Source organism: Trichechus manatus, unplaced genomic scaffold, assembly GCF_000243295.1.
Source record: "Trichechus manatus latirostris isolate Lorelei unplaced genomic scaffold, TriManLat1.0 scaffold00114, whole genome shotgun sequence".
NCBI lineage: Eukaryota > Metazoa > Chordata > Mammalia > Sirenia > Trichechidae > Trichechus > Trichechus manatus.
In genome coordinates, this window is record NW_004444050.1 from 7,025,202 (window position 1) to 7,040,027 (window position 14,826).

At 43.8% G+C, this 14,826-nt stretch overlaps 1 protein-coding gene across 1 annotated transcript in view; it reads right to left on the reverse strand.

Annotated features, from left to right (window-relative positions):
- Positions 1–12,540, reverse strand: part of EGFR (epidermal growth factor receptor) — a 215,176-nt gene extending 202,636 nt beyond the window's left edge. Inside the window, exon 1 of the mRNA XM_004383965.3 lies at positions 12,458–12,540. The gene's annotated coding sequence lies outside the window, so the exon portion shown is untranslated. The remainder of the gene's footprint in view (positions 1–12,457) is intronic.
- Positions 12,541–14,826: the final 2,286 nt, after the last annotated feature.

Sequence of the window (14,826 nt, forward strand, 5' to 3'; positions counted from 1 at the left end):
GGCTGTAGTCTTTGATCTTCATCAGTAAGTGCTTCAAGTCCTCTTCACTTTCAGCAAGCAAGGTTGTGTCATCTGCATATCACAGGTTGTTAACGAGTTTTCCTCCAATCCTGATGCAGTGTTCTTCATATAGTCCAGCTTCTCAGATTATTTACTCAGCTTGTACACTGAAAAAGTATGGTAAAAGGATACAACCCTGACACACACCTTTCCTGATTTTAAACCATGCAGTATCCCCTTGTTCTGTTTGAACAACTTATTCAACAAGAGTTGTGTCATCTCAGGTTCTAAAAATCTGTGTTCTCTTACCAGTATTAAAAAAACCTGCAGTACACAGGGAGCAACTGAAAGCCAACTACTCAGCTTACACAGGAGATTTTTTCCTATTTCACTATATAATTTAGAGAAGGTAAATATGCTTTTATCTGGATATGAAGGAATACTGGAAAGTTTTCACCATGTTAGGAATAAATGATAACAAAAGAGAGCTTTCCTTCCTAGTAGATGAAAATGAACACTATATTTTGAAATTTTTTTTGGGAAAAGTATGTAACAATCGAGTCCCTGGTGGCCCAAATGGTTTGCACTTGACTACTAATAGAAAGGTTGGTGGTTTGAACCCACCTAGTAACACCACAGAAGAAAGAACTGGTGATCTGCTTCTGTAAAGATTATATCCAAGAAAACCCTATGGAGCTCAGTTCTACTCTGTAACACATAGGAACACCATGAATCAGAATCGACTTGAGAAGCAATGTTTATATATATGTGTGTGTATATATGTATATAACAATCAGAGATCTACTCACTGTATATTCCACATTCTATTCATTCAACCAATAAATCTCCCTCAAGTGAGGCATTCTGATGTTTATGGAATGTGTGGCTAATTGCCTCCATGAATAACTGCTTCCTTTGCCATGAGACCAGAGAACTGGATGGTGCCTAGCTAACATTTACCGAACATTTTGATCAAAGATTCCATAGAAAAATCCTGGTCAAAAGAAGGAAAATGCAGAACAGAATTTCAAATTCTCATGGACTCTATATTTTCTGAAGCCATGGAGGGTGGATGAACCTCTGAAACTACTGCCCTGAGATAATCTTTAAATCTTAAACCAAAAATATCCCCTGAAGTCATCTTAAAATCAAACAACAGTTTAGCTTAACCAGTATAAAAAAAAAAAAAAAATCTGCCTTGAGCATTGTGCTCTTTTCAGAACTATATATACAGGATCAAACTGACAACAGCAACTAGAAAGGTTAGATAGGAACCTTAGGGGGCAGTGAGTTTATGTTAATGAGGGAAAAACAACGCAAAAAAGAGGAAGAGAATGGTTGCACGACTCAAAGAATGTAATCAATGTCACTAAACTGTACATGTAGAAACTGTTGAATTAATGTATGTTTTGCTGTGTATATTCCCAACAACAACAACAAAATAAATACAATTCAGAGGAAAAAAATGTCAATGCTATCAGGTATAAGCCCAGCTAGAATGGCTTCTTATAAAAGGTATGATATATAAAACGAGCAATCCTGGTGTGCCACACTATTAGTTAAGCTGGTCTCTTGCAGTAATAGCTGTTTATACACCCTAATGAATTTAAGGGCATGCTTTCTTTTAAATCACAGAAATGACTCTTTACAGATCTCTGTAAGTGAATTACTGCATTTTGCCATAGGCATTGCTAGCTGACCAAGCTGCTAAATCGAGCTGCTTTCTCCTCTCATCTTTTTCTCCAAGCATTTATAGGTGTGGAAAGTTTACAGAAGCTTATGATACAACTTTAAAAAAAAATCATACTTCAACTTTCTAAAGTAAATGTTTTCAAGGCTCACAATTTCATTGCCCTGTATCCTATGAAATGGGCAGTTATGATACATACACAAAAGGCTTAACTCTTAAAAAAAATAAAGGGTGATCGAAAAATCTGGGAATGGTTAATGGTGACAGCTGAACAACACGATAAACATATTTAATGTCACTGAACCTTTGTGTGACGAGTACTGAAGTGGCAAATGTTTTGTTACCTATATATTTACCACAATTAAAAAAAATACTTCGTAAGAAGAGGAAAAGCGGGAAAGGAAGAAAAATGGAGAATATACAGAGGGCAGTAAGCATAAAAGTGAAAGTAAGCATAGAAGTGAAACAGAAGTTTTAAGGAATGTTGTACATTAGTCTTTTGACTCACAAACAGGATTAAAAGTGATAGAAGGGATCAATAGCTAGAACCAATGAAGTCTTAAAGGAAGAGACATGGAGAGTTCTTGGAAACATTTGATGCTGGTGTAGAGAGACTGTGTTGACATAGCAGGAAAAATCCAGTTCCTAAATTTAGACTAACCCAGTGACCATGGGCAAATCACAAAATCTCTCTGAGCCTGGGTCCCTCACCTTCAAATGTGGGTAATTATCCTGATCTCATAGGGGTTGTTACAAGACTTGACGACGTTACGGCATTGTGTAAACTGTAAAGTGCTGTACAAATGTAAAGTATTATTATGACGTCAGTGTCTTAGCATCTAAATTATAGGGGCAGCATACTTACTACTGACATGCTTAAACACATATCGTGCATGCATTTAGATTTGCTTTTAATTTCATACGTATTTTCAGCTGGAAGAAGCCTTAGAATTATCTAGTTCAGATATTTTATGGAAGTTGAAACTAGGAGGGTAGATTCTAACCTGTTTTTTCTTCCTATTATAACTAACAACAGAGCATAGAAAAAATACATTAAGTCATGTACAACGAAAAATTCCTCTATCAACACTGCTTTATGTGTATATGCATACTCATATTAAGTATTTAAATATAACATTTATATTGAAAATAATCATAACACTGAATGTCTGACATTTTTTAACCTCTAAAAATTGTATAGTATATTTTTGCAGTCATTTGTCAAAGTTTTTCATTTCTAAATTTTTCTTTCTCTATGAAGGCTAATTCAAAATGGTTTTCAAAAAAAAGGGAGAAAGAAAAATTAAGGCAATAAGTTATTCTCACTCATAAATATGTTCCATGCATATGTCTATTAAAGTGTCAGGAAATGGTAGCAAAGATAAATAATTCAAAAAGTAACTATAAGAATAAAGTTTCTGATTCTCTATTAATTTTGCAGCAAATCAAAGCCAAGAAAAAATTCTGAAGTGCATCATACTTAAAAGCCTATTAAAAATCAATACACTAAAAATAGTTGGTCCAATAATTCTTCAATGACCACCCTTTATTTTTTTGTCATTCATCAGTACTTAATCAAAAGTGGATGAAACTGGAGTTTCTCCTACAAGAGATGCTAATTGTTTAACTTTCTAGTATTATATTAAAATGTACTTTAGTAAAAAAAAAAAAAAAAAACTGTTGTCACTAGATATTGAAAGTACTAGAATAGACTTAAAATACTCATGTCTAAATTTTAACCATTCACAATGGCTTATGGTCTAAGAGAATGAACTAGAAAAAATTGTATAAACACACAGAGACTCTCCCAACAGCTTTCAGGTATTCAATGTTTGCTGTTAAATAAACAAGACATTAAAAAAATCTTTCTGAAATCCTCTTTACAATAATCAAAAATTCTCAGGTCACACTTGCCTGTCTTGCAGGAATTTAATAAATAGTGGGGTTTTATTTCAAACACTAAAATAGTGAAGGATTTGAGTATGGGCAAAGAAACTTAAACGTGAACACTTTTTCACACACAAATGTCAATTTGTCATACATATCAAAGAGACTATGTGCAACGCTCTGATTTTCTTCAAATCTAGAGTTAAAAAAAAAAGGACTTTAGCAGATGGTCATAATGATATCATACATAAGGAAATACAATTGCTAAAGCAAGTGTGACATCATCCTACCAGTATGCAGCTTTGCATGTCAACAGCAGTAAGATGATCAGGTGTCACATTTCTGCTTTTAAAATAAAATCTCTTATAAATGCTCTTAAGACAACAACAGCAAAGTGAACAGTGATTCTCTTTTGCAAAGAGGTATAAGGGCACAGGGTATCACCGATGGCTATATTTTGTCCTTTATTTGTCAAGAATCAACCTGTTTCCAGATGATCTCTGCAAATGAACAGGTAAATACGTGCATTATCAACAGCAAATCAGGAAGCAGCTGTCTTCTCTAATTCACAAGTGGTACTGGCTCATTCAACTTGAGAGACTTTTCTGAGTTCGATATGATTGAACAAGTACTTACTGGGATCAGAATTTTGCAGACTTTTTGCTTCGCTTCTTTGCTTTCAGTGGCAGGAGTTTAAAAAAGGATGTGAAATAGTCATTTTGCCTATTTGATATCCATTTTAGGGACAAATCATGTAGAATGTTAAAGCTATCAACTCTAATCCAAATGCTATCCAAACTCTAATTCAATTCTTCACATCTGAATGGTACTAAAAACAACGCACACTGAACGGTTATACAACACGAACAACGTAATCAATGTCACTGAATTGTACATGTAGAGACTGTTGAACTGGTGTATGTTCTGCTGTGTATATTCTCAACAACAACAACAAATAAAACAAATTATAAAAAAAAAAGAAAAACAATGTACATTTTTATTTTAAAATGTAAACTATGTCACCTCTCAGGCACTTGACTTTTGACCTTGTGAGTTTCCTCCTGGTCACAGAGAAAATTCTACAACTTTAGCATCTGCTATGATAAGACAGTCATGTGTATAGAAATGACTAGAAATGCAGTCATCGGAACAAGTATTTTCTCATTCTTTTCCCTTTGCTGGGAAAGGAATTCAATGCCCAGCCGAAGGTTCTGTTTTTGAGGAGCTGCCCCCATCGCAGGGGCAGAATTAATCTGCCCCCATTCCAGGCTTCCACTGAAAAGGCAAACCATATCCACTGCAAAACATTGCATTACAGTGAGTTGTTCTGGTATGTCCTCCCTCCTCAACCCTTCCAAAATGCAAGTCCTTTGAGGATAAGCAATTATCTTGTTCCACTTGTACAACCAGAACCCAGCAGGAGATCTGCATGTAGTTTATCAGGGGTTCTAAACTTTGGTGCATCAGAATCTCCTGGAAGGCTTATTATTCACAGATTGTGGGCTCCATCCCTGGAGTGCCTAATTCAGCAGGTTAACTGGAGTCCCTGGATGGTGCAAAGAGTTAATGTGCTGGGCTGCTAACCAAAAGGTTAGAGGTTGAAGTCCACCCAGAGTTGCCTCAGAACAAAGAACTGGCAATCTACTCTCAAAAGAAAAAAATCAGACATTGAAAACCCTACGGAGCACAGTTCTATCCTGACATACGTGAGGTCGCCACGAGTCAGACTCGACTTGATAGCTGTTGGTTATCAGTGGAGTGGACACCAGGGATATACATTTCTGTCAAGTTCCCAGGTGCTGCTGCTGCACCCACACTTTGAGACCCACTGTAGTAACTTCTAATGGATCAATTCAGGAGAAAAATATACAACCTTGGAACTGATTTACTAATGAAATATAAAACTGGTGCTGCACCTTGAAGAATCTCATGAAACGATTATGAAATGGGGATGTGAGAACATTTCTTCTCTGTCACAAACCACATACAACACTTAATTCACTCAGCAGACTCACGCAGGGAGCTTAAAAACTATGTACGCCTGGGCTTCATACCCCAGAATTTCTGATTCCCCCGGTCTGGGGTGTGGCCAGGCATCCTGTCTTTCCAAAGCTCCTCAGGTGATTCTCAGGTACAGCCAAGGTGTAAAAGCCACTGCTTTAAAAACGAAAACAAAGACAAAACCAACACAAAACAAAACAAAAATCTCTCATAGTCTTTTTGAGCCTGTGGCTAATGTATAAAATCGAGCAATCTGCTGCTGTCTTAATGAAGAAACAGGGGAATCTCCTTTGCAGATTTGCAGCAATATACAAACGTTATGATTTCTTTCCAGCATACTTATATATCAGTATTTTTTCCAGCCCAGAAAGAAGGTGGTAATCCAAAACCCCAGCACAGCTCAATATTGATGGTGATAGTGAGCACAGAACTGGCAGAAACAGGAGGCTGCGAACGGGGCCAGGGGCTGTTCTCTGGCCAGAGATAATACCTCCAATTGCAATATCTAGGAAAGTGACAATTCGAGGCCATATTACTCTCTTGGACTCCAGACTTGTATAATCTACTGCCTCCTGGACTTCTCCACTTGAGCATTTCAAATTCAATACATCTAAAAGCTGAATTCATACCTGATTCCTTTCTCTTCCTTCCCCCCAACTGAATCGGCTTCTCCTGAACTATTCCTAGTCTCTGTACCTGGCTTCAGTATCTATCCAGGCTTCCAAGTCTGAAGTCTGCGTGCCATCCTGGATTCTCTATTTTGTATACTCCTTCCGTAAAATCATCAAGCAATCCTACCTCCACCTCAGCCCTGAGTCGCTTGTTCTGCATCCTCACTGCTCCTGCTTCATCATCTCTTGCCTGCAAGAGTCACTAACCTCGCTATTTCCACTAGTGTCCCCTACAATCCAGTCCCCACATTGCTGTTAGAGTCATCTTTCTAAAATGCCAAACACATCAAGGTACTTCCTCACTTAAAATGCTGCAGTGACTCTGCATTTCACACAAGATAGAATCCAAAGCCATGGTGGGGACAACAAAGGTGTCTATGGACTGCAGCCTCTTCATTCACCCTTACTCCTGAGCCTCCAACTTCTTCCCTCACACTGACTTACCACTGGCTCTTCCCACTTTGATCATCCTGGAGCTTATGTAATGCCCTTCACATCCTATTCTCTGGGGAAATAATTATAGCTCTCTGAAGTCTCATATGAGTAATTCCTTCCTTTTGGGGCTAGACCTGGCCCCTTCGCCAGGCAGAACTAACAGCAAAGGCTAATCTCCAAAGACGTCCTTTCTCCCGTGTAGATGCAGAGGCGCTTTTTCACACTTACTATCTCTAGATCTCTCTTTCCCTAATTGACTACCATGTATTAAGTCTGATTCATCCCTGCATCACAAAATATGGATGGAATAGAGCAAATCTCTGGCCGTGGTTTGAACATAAAGAAAAAAATGCAAATAAACACCTAAATTGTAATAGGCACCAATACCTGTCCTTATAGCTGAAGGACAAACAACAATCATTACCTTATTTCATTATTCACATTAAATCAGATTCACATGAAGAGGAAAGGGATGCTGGTTTCTTGGTGGGGGGTGGTGGTGAGTGCAATTGTACAAGGCATTCTCATCTGAATGATCAGTTCCCTAAACTGATTCTAAACTAGCAATTCTAGGCTCTTGTTAATGAGAAGTTCCAGGTATGTTCAGAAAAAGCACATGGACTCTGGGTCTTTCCCTAAGAACCCACCAGAATGGGTTATAACTGGAGCACAGAGGGAAATTCTATCCTCTCACACTCTACTTTCTGAAGCAAGCTGCTGAAATTTGGTAGGAGTAAAATTTATCCTAAGCATATGCAATTCACAGATGCTTAGTCAACAAGACCAGGCATTTGGTAGAGTTCTTTAGTGTCTTCAAAGATTAAAATGCAAAATACAGCATTTAGCTTCTAACTGGGCTTAGTAAACACGCCCCCACTACTCACTGGCAGCAACAACCCCTCCTGCTCCCAGCTGACTCAGGAAAAAAAAAAAAAAACAACCAAACCCACCGCCGTCAGGTGGATTCCGACTCAGAGGGACCTGTGGGACAGAGCAGAACTACCCCATAGGGTTTCCAAGGTACGGCTGGTGGATTTGAACTGCCCACCTTTTGGTTAGCATCCAAACACTTAACCACTGCATCACCAGGGCCCCGGGGGGCTCAGAGAGCTTTCTAACCAACTGAATTGAGTGTGTCTATCTAAATGTGTAGGTAGGAAGCTTTGCCTAATCTAACAACTCTGAAAAAGTGAAAACTTCAGTCAAACCGGTTATCTGACATAGTCTCAAAGCCCAGATCCTTGCCCGAATTCAAACAAACCGGCATGTGCCCATTGGCTGGATGGCAGATAATCTTGAGATGTCGTCCAAAGAGCCAACTGCTGAGACTTACTTAGAAAAGACAATCTTTTTGGAGAAAATGAAAGAGAAGGTATGGGCATAAACTCTGATGTAAATTGAGAATGGTCTACCAGTATAAGCTAAGGTTTTCACTCTATTCTTACATGTCAATGGTTCAACTGTACTTTTTGTTGCTGTTAGCTGCCCTTGAGTTAGCTCCAAATCACGGTGACCTTATGTACAGCAGAGACACATGTGGCCCAGTCCTGAGCCATCTTCATGATCATTGGTATGTTTTAGTCCACCGTATTTAATTACTAAAGTAACTGTTCTTAGTAAATCAAAATTAAAACACACACACACATAACTTTTGCAGCAAATCACACGGCAGTAGCCAAATCTTTTGCAGGGGCCAAATTATTTCCTAGGTGAGTCCTTCAAAAGGCTGAATGTCCTCAACACTCTGATCCTATCTCTGTTTCAGGGCCTGAGGCACCAGCCTAGCGCTACTTTCCCTTAAAAATCCTCCACTGCCTTTAAGTAAAGAGTTAGTTGGGCACTTCTGTTAAAAAAAGTTTCAGGCTAGTTGCTGGTCCTGGAGCTTAGATCAAAGAAAAAGCAGAGTATTTGCTTTTTAAACAGGGTGGACTGAATCCTTCATCTGCACTGATACTAGCTTTGAAAACACTTCAAAACACGTTAGTCCTGTCACGTGGACGGCTCATTACCCAGTACAGAGGATTTTGGCAATCTGTGCCTTCAAACTTCAGAATAAATTTTTGAAAAATTATGAATTATGAAACTAAATAGATGAAGCCAGAAATGAGTCAAAAGCCTACTGGAGCCATCAGCCAGTTACTATGCTGCTCTGTGCTATACTGGTATGAACAGACAGAGAGACAGACACAGGAATGAGGGTCTCCTTTTCAGATTTGAAACCCAACTGAATAATACTTCTTGCTGCTGGGTGCCATTGGGTCAATTCTGACTCATAGTGACCCCATATAACAGAGTAGAACCCCCCTATACGGTTTTCTAGGCTGAAATCTTCACGGGAGCAGATTGCCAGGTCTTTTCTCCCGCAGAGCTGCTCGTGGTTTCAAACTGCCCACCTTTTGGTTAGCAGCCCAGCGCTTAACCAGTGGGCCACCAGGGCTCTTTGACTAACAATTAGTGGTCTAAAGAATCACACTTCCAGAAGCAATAGTAGAAATCATTAAGACTACTATTCCCCTTCTTTCTTCTCCCCTTATGGATTCAGAAATGAGGACTCAGAAGCCTGGAGCTGTGAAGTGACTTGTCCACCGTCACTGAGAGATGGAATGAGAAGACAAGCCTCCTGCCTTCCAGGCCCAGGCTGGGCTTGCTTATATCTGATCTGCTTAGAGAAAGGTGTGCTGGTTCTTCACTTTGAGTACAATCCAAAATCCCTGGTTTTGTTTGTTTCTCTTTAATACAGCCCCCAGGGCCGGGCCCAGAATGTCTTTAGAGGTGGGGCCAGACCAGGCTTATTTCTACAAAGCTCCCTTGGTTGAGAATTACTGCATCCCAGGAGTACCACCTTGGATCTCTTTTAGAGCACCACCTTTACCTCTCCATTTCGCAAGAGCAAAGGGCTTACTAAACAACCCTCCAGCAATCTCCATGTTCATTGTTTAATTTGGTGACTGAGCTGCCTCCATAAAGGGCGGCCAGAGTGACTACTGAATAACTGTGAGCAGGAGTCTGGACCACTGAACAAGAAGACGCTTGTTTCAAGTTTCAGACAAGGGACCCATCTTAATGAGCCTGTTCCCTGTTCCTTCTCCTCCTTCCAGCATCTGACGACAGACGTTCACACACCTGACCTAACTCTCCTAAACCAGAGCTCACATAAGGCAGTGGAGTTTGGTGGTTGAGGGAGGGCTCAGGAGCCAGAAAGCCTGAGTTCGAATCCTAGTTCTGCCTCCCAACTAGCTGTGGGAGTCACTTTACTTTCTGTGTCTTCTGTTTACCCATATATAGAGTATCCAACTTACATGCTTGATACGAGGATTAAAAAAGCACTTAAAACAGTGTCTGATAGTACTTAGCTATAAGTGCTGAAGATATCATCTTAGAAACAAAAACCCTCACTAAAACGAGTATATTTTTAATAAAATTGAGTGTATTTGATTTATATGGGCCTTTAACAATTTTTATAGAAAGATATCTCATTTTAATAACTGGCCCCTTAAAATTTAGTCTTTTTATGTTACTTTAACAGAATGACATTTGTTTGCCTACTCTCACAATTTTATCCATGAACATTCTGTTTGAAGCGAATTTGGACAAACAAGCCAATTAAAGTGTATTTATGTTTTTCTCAGAACAAATCTCCAGGCACTAACAGTAGTGTTCAAAGCAGTAACATCAAAGGCTGTGAGCATTTCTGGAGTGAAAAAAGTGATGTGTTGAAGACACTCTAAGAGGCTAGGGGTTTGCAGTAGAATAGACGAAGATATTGCCTGCTAGGAGGAGTCTACAGTCTGCTGACTGAGGGGGACAGGATCCCAGCCTCCTGTGTAACACAGGTAGGGAAGAGAGGAAGGGCTTCACCCTCAGGTACATGAGGAAAAAGCTTTCCACTGGCATCCTCATCGGAAAAAAAATAATCCAATGTTATTGAAATCATCCCCTCTCTCCTATATTTTGCAAGACTGTGAAAACTCCAGGTGTTCCAAAAGAGCTCTTTATACTGGCAGGTAATCTTTCCGGAGACTTTACCGATCTTTTCCTCTATGCCAGTGGTGCCTAAACGTGGATTCCCAACAGAATCACTTGAGGATTGTGTTAAAAATCCAGATGCCCACGTCTCATCCCAGACCAATTAACTCAGAATGCCTGGGGGTGGGAGCCAGGCATCATTTTTGTTTTTGTTTTGTTTTTAGGTAATTCTAATGTGCAGCGAAGTTTGGGAAGCACTGCTCTTTGCCTTAACCCTTCCCCAACTAATCACTCACCACCAAACCCCAACTCCCTATGCCAATGACATCAACAGCAAGTACGGACCTGACTCTTCAAACATAGGCTTCTCGAGTTTGAAATTGTGCAATTAAACTTCTGAGGCATGTTTCTCGTGTCAAGTGGGTTTATGGTCGGTAGTCACGAAGCCAGACTCGCTCATGTTAGTCTGGACATTTGGCACACAGGACCACAGACATCAATCCTTTTTTTTTTTCTTAATTAAATTCACTATTTTGGTCGGACCAATATCAGATGTTTCAAAAAGCAAAAAGAAACACCCGAAAGGGAAAAATCTCGGGTTCTGAGGGGGAGTTTGCTGGGAGCCCTACTTTGAAAAACCGAGGGATCCCGGCCGGGGAGAAGGGTCAGTCTCTATGCGGTTTGTCACAAGGACCCAGCTGTCCGGTAGCTGCCAGCGCAATCACTCGCTCCAGCTCCACCGCAAAGTCGTGAGAAAAAAAGCAGAACAGCTGTCCAGGTGGAGGACAGACCTTGGGAGTCCCCGGGAGTTGGCCACCTAACGAGTCGCCACGGGGCGAGGCGGCGCCGGTGCTCAGGAGGGAGCTCCGGGCTGGCAGGGAGCCCTAGTTCCAGGGCGCACCTTGTCCGGCAGGAGGATGGCACCCAGGGCGAGCGGTGGGGGTCCGCGCCCAAAGAGTGGCTCCGACCCAAGCCCCCTTTTTACAAATGAGGAAACTAGCCCCCGCCCCCCGTCGCCACAGGTAGGTAGTGACAGAGACGAGTTCTCCGGGCCTCCGAGGTCAAGGCTGCAGCTCCACACCCGAGACAAGAGCTTGCAGAGAGCTGCGAGCAGAGTCCGGACCCAAGCTGGCGGGCCGAGTCCTGCGAGAGGACTTCAGGGTTTGACGTGGGTGAAGGGGAGAGTGAGTGTGTCCGTTCGAGAAACCGCCTGTCCCAAGAAGTCGAAAGGGTAGGATGGTTTCCCGCGGGTCCTTCCTCAACTTTCTCCAGCCCTGCGGTCTCACCGGGTGGGACGCGCTGGCCGCTCCAGCCGCTTGGGCTTCCCGGTGAGCGTCCCCCGGCCCGGCCGCGCCCCTCGGCGCACGTGCCGGAACGCCAGCCGGCAGCCACTGGCACCAGAGCTGCCCGGCCCCGACCCCGCACCAAGTTTCCGCTTTCGTATCCGCCTCCAGCCGCCCACCCGGGGCAGGAGATCAGAGGAGTAAGGAAAGAAAGTTGCGTCCGCGCTGGGGGCTCCTGAGATCCCGGCGGTGCTTCCCACTCCGGGACCGCAGCCCCGCTGCCCTGCACGGTGCGCTTCCCCTGCTCGGGCCGCCCGCAGACTCGCCCAGCACAGAAACGAAACGTCCAGTTCCTCCCACGGTCCCTGCCAGAAGCGCAGCTGATCCTCAAGGAAACAGGAAAGGAGGGGCAGGAGCCGCGGGACCCAGAGCCGGTGCGCCGGCTGCGCGGGGTAGGCGGGCTGCGCGGGGTCAGAAGCGCGTCGCGGGTGCTGGCGTGAGATGCCGGCCGAACACGCCCTTACCTTTCTTTTCCTCCAGCGTCCAACTTGCCTGGAAGTGCGTAGCCAGCAGCGCCAGGAGCGTGGCACCGGCCAACCTGGAGGGTCGCATTGCTGTCTCCGAGGCGCTTGTTCCTGGTCTCCCCAATTAATCCCGGACGGACTCAGGCGGCCGTGCGTGGTGCTTGCGGCTCCTGGCCGCCCAGCGGTAGTGGCGGCAGCGGCGAGGCGGGGACTCAGGCGAAGGCAGAGGTGGCCTGTCGTCCGGTCCGGGAGTGCGGCGGCTGCCGAAGCTCGCTTGGGACTCGCTCGGGACTCTAGCAGCCCTGGCCGCCGGCGCGCACACCGTACCGGGGGCGGAGGCTGCTGCTGCCGCGCCGCGCCGGGGGCTGCCCAAACGTCGAGCTCGCGCGGGCGGGGGCGCGGGGAGGCAGGGCGGGAGGAGGAGGGACCAGGAGGAGAAAGAGGAGGGATCGCGAGGAGCAGGGCGGGAGGAGAATGGGAGTAGGGAGGAAGAACCAGCAGCTAGGACAAAAAGTAGGCAGTAGCAGAGAGGTGGCTGCGGCGGTGGCCACTGTGTGGGGCGGCGTGCTGGAGCAGAGCGCCCTTCCCGGCACGCGCGTGGTCGGGCTTCGCGGATGCCCTTCCCAATGAGTTAATTTCCGAGTGAGGGCGTTCCCTGTGCTGTCCCTTAGGACCTGATTCTTGAGGACTGGCCCTGCTGTCTCCGTGGCCAAACTTGCAGAGCAAACTTGTACCAGCTCCAGACAAACTGGCTGAGGCTGGGGCCAAGACCGAATAATGGCACGGATGGGGAAACCACCTCTTTATTCTGGTCCCCATCTCCCCCCTCCCGCAGTAACCCTGGGATCCTAATGGGGGTCAGAGGCCAGCCTGGCAGCCAAGGCGCTCTTGCACTCGCGTGGCAGGGGTGCCAGGCGTCGGAGATGGATCTCTCACGTTCCAGAGTCCTTTAGATTTCGTCAAGCACCATCAAAACGGTCTGAAATGCAGGCACCCAAGTGAATACCGAGGAAGCCCTCAGCGTATCATATGCCAGGAAACAGCCAGTGGTACTTGAAAAGCAAATAAGTGCAGCAAATTACTTCGCAGAAGTGCAGCAGGCACGTAGAATAAAGGCTTGACAGAAGCACTAGGGGAGACGCTTTTAGAGAAGTTAGGTGCTCCACTCCCCCCAGACTGCCGAGTAACTTAGGCAGGAGAAACGCCAAAGGAAATTCACTAGAAGTTCCCCTACAGAAGAAATGCCCTCCTGCCCCATTCTACAACCGGATACCCTCCTCCCCTCACAAGACTCACTAGTAATATTCAGGTCTGGTTTAATTCTGATCTCCCTTTCCTTCTCCCCCCTCCTTGTGATTAAGCAGGAATCCTAAAACCTAAACTAAGTGGGGCTTAAAACCAGACCAGAGTTCATGGGTAGCACAAACGGTTTAGCACTGAACTACTGACTGAAAGCTGGTAACTGAAAGTTGGTGGTTAGAACGTGCCCAGAGATGTCTGGGAAGAAAGGCCTGGTGATCTGCTGCAGAAAGGTCACAGCCTTGAAAACCCTATATGCAGTTCTGCTCTGACACAGGTGGAGTCACCATGAGTCCAAATGGACTCAAGGCAACTGGTTTAAGACCAGACCTTTTCAGTCACTGGAGGAGATTTGCACTTTTCCTTCCCATCATGCAACTCCAAATTCTATTTTATAATATCTTGGAAATTTGTTAGATTAGGTAAGACCAAAATTTCCGCTTGGTCAAAAAAATTCTGTATAATGCATCCATGCACCCCCTATTAACGAATATTGCTAAGACTCTAGTATTTCCCATATCAAATCTAAGAAGGGTATATCAATTTTCATAAGACAAGCTGTTCATTCTCTTTACCAGCTATTATACCCTCCAGTTTCAGAACAATCCATGTTCTGTTGGAATAACTGCCTCTTGGTGTGTGTACAGGTTCTGCATGAGCACAATGAATTGTTCTGGAATTCCCATTCTTTGCAATGTTATCCATAATTTGTTATGATCCACACAGTCGAATGCCTTTGTGTACTCAATAAAACACAGGTAAACATCTTTCTGGTCTTCTCTGTTTTCAGAATTGTGCTCCTCAAAAAAGATGTTGAAGTCCTAACTTCTGGTACCTGTGAATACGACTTTGCTTGGAAATACTGAGGGTTTTTGAAGATGTTATCAGTTGAGATGAGGTCATACTGGAGTAGGAAAGGTCCTAATCCAATCTGAGTGGTGTGCTTATAAAAGAAGAGAAGAGACACAGAGACACAAAGGAAGAATGGCCACTTGAGGATGCGTCTACACTTCAAGGAACTCCTGGTGCCGCCAGAAGCTGGGATAGAAGCAAGGATCTTCCCCTAGAGA